This window comes from Delphinus delphis, chromosome 8, assembly GCF_949987515.2.
Source record: "Delphinus delphis chromosome 8, mDelDel1.2, whole genome shotgun sequence".
Classification (NCBI taxonomy): Eukaryota; Metazoa; Chordata; class Mammalia; order Artiodactyla; family Delphinidae; genus Delphinus; species Delphinus delphis.
Window position 1 is genome coordinate 33,107,440 of NC_082690.1, and position 2,500 is coordinate 33,109,939.

Genomic DNA, 2,500 nt, shown 5'->3' on the forward strand with positions numbered 1-2,500 from the left:
AAAGTGATGCTTTCTTTGATTCTTCTAAATTTACTTTCTCAATTCGAAAGAGAATCCTTTTTCCCTAAAACTTAAAACTCAGTGTGATAAGGCATTTTTCTTTCTGACATTATTTAAAAATATATATACTATCACATTCTCACTTAGTCTTCACTTTTGTAGCATGCAAAATGCTATTCTCTTTCACTTTAATTCAAAAGGAACCTCTACTCTTTGTCTTTCTACTTTTCTCACTTTTAATGAACCCCCTCTGGATCTAAAATTCTAACATTTATTTTTGGGGGAGTTATGGGCAATATTGCACAGTGATTCTAGTAGTGGACAATGTCATAATGTATTAGTAAAGTACAAATCTTATCCTGCTTTACCAGCTTACTAGTGAGGCTGTTTTGGCCTAGGCTGACTTTGGATTTTAACTATTTTTAACTATCCTTGTTTGTAGAGGCATTCTTTGATGCACAAATGAAAGGAATTAAAGTTAGGGATTATTAAATGTGGAGCTGGTCTGGCATGTAGGATGCTGTTGAATACATCTACAGTAGCATATAAATATAAATCTTTGTCTTTAAAAAAACCCACAAATTTTCATTTGAGATGTTTGGAATACTTCATAAACATCATGGCACACCCATTTGGCCTGCTTACCCCATTGGAATATCATTATTTATTTATTTGTTTGTTTATTTATTTATTTACTGTAGAACAGCCTTTATAGTTTGCAATGCAATGTGGAAGAGGAGGGGATACCACAACTCTGGCTCCTAGGGCAGCTCCACAGGCCTGAAATCAAAGAAGGCGTGAGTACCAGGAAGGAGCCTGCTGAACCCTGGTTTTGCCCTGCTCCTTGGAGCCCGGTGTCTGGGCACTTGAGGTTAGAACCTATGGAATGGAAGCCTTCCGTGCCGAAGATGTGACACTGGGAAGGCCAGAGCCCTTTCCCTCGACCTCCATACATTACTGGGACCGAGAGGAATGTCATTTAATAAATGACATCAAAATTCACAAAATTGTATTGATGGCATAAAAAAATGTCCCCAAATATTTACTAGTAGAGGCATACAACTTTCTATTTTTTAAAATCTAAGCTCTAAATTTACTCTTGCCTTCCTAAATTCTGCTCTTATACACCCCAAATAAGATGGTACAAAATGCTTCTTCTTTCAGTTGGTCATGACCTTGGGTGGGTTTAACTGTCTCTGGATTATGGTAACAGAATAATGGTTCACCAAAAACAGTCACATTCTGGGCTTTCCTGGTGGCGCAGTGGTTGAGAGTCCGCCTGCCGATGCAGGGGACACGGGTTCGTGCCCCGGTGTGGGAAGATCCCACATGCCGCAGAGCGGCTGGGCCCGTGAGCCATGGCCGCTGAGCCTGCGTGTCCGGAGCCTGTGCTCCGCAACGGCAGAGGCCACAACAGTGAGAGGCCCGCGTACCGCCAAAAAAAAAAAAAAAAAAAAAAAAAAGTCACATTCTAATCCCCATAACCCATGACTATGTTATGTAAAATGGTGTATTAGTTTCCTATTGTGATGTAACAAAATACCACAAACTTAGTGTCTTAAGACAATATAAATTTGTTACTTAAAGATCAGAAATCTAAAATGGGTTTCTGTGGGCTAGAATCAAGGTGTTGATAGGACTGTTACTTCTGTAGGCTCTAGGGCAGAATTTGTTTCCTTACCTTTTCTTGCTTTTAGAGGCCACCTGTATCCCTAAGGGTGTGGTCCCCTCCTCCATCTTCAAAACCTGCAGTTTAGCATAATATGCATATCTCTCTCTGACTTTAACACTGACCCTCCTGCCTTCCTCTTTTACTTATCTGGACCCTTATGATTACACTGAATCCACCCAGATAACCCAGGATAACATCCCCATCTTAATATCCTTAACTTAGTCATATCTGCAAAGTTCCTTTTGCCATCTAAGGTCATATCTTCACGTGTCCTGAAGAGGAGGATGTGAACATCTTGGGGGACCATAATTCTGCTAACCAGTTCCATTTTGCCTAACTTTTAAGTTTATTCCTATAAAATTTCTGGTAATACCTTATTATCTTTTTTTTTTTTTTTTTTTTTTTTACTCCCTCTTGAACCCATTCCAATTAGATTTTTGTTCCAAAACTCTGCTGAATCATTTTTGTCAAAACCACCAGTGAGGGGCTTCCCTGGTGGCGCAGTGGTTGACAGTCCGCCTGCCGATGCAGGGTACACGGGTTCGTGCCCCGGTCTGGGAAGATCCCACATGCTGCGGAGCGGCTGGGCCCATGAGCCATGGCCGCTGAGCCTGCGCGTCCGGAGCCTGTGCTCCGCAACGGGAGAGGCCACAGCAGTGAGAGGCCCGCGTACCGCAAAAAAAAAAAAAAAAAAAAAAAAAAACCACCAGTGACCTCCAGGTAGCCAAATCCAGTGGGAGTTTTTCAGTCTTAATTTAACCCAAACTTATTACCAGCTTTGACACAGTTGATTCCTCCCTCCTTCTTGAGACAATTTCTTTCTTCTCT

The 2,500-nt window shown here is 41.4% G+C and overlaps 1 non-coding gene across 1 annotated transcript; it reads right to left on the bottom strand.

Annotated features, from left to right (window-relative positions):
- Positions 1-852: 852 nt before the first annotated feature.
- On the bottom strand, positions 853-971 carry LOC132430363 (small nucleolar RNA SNORA57). Its single transcript, XR_009520458.1, has one exon. It is a non-coding gene; the product is annotated as a small nucleolar RNA SNORA57 (small nucleolar RNA).
- Between the last annotated feature and the right edge of the window lie 1,529 nt (positions 972-2,500).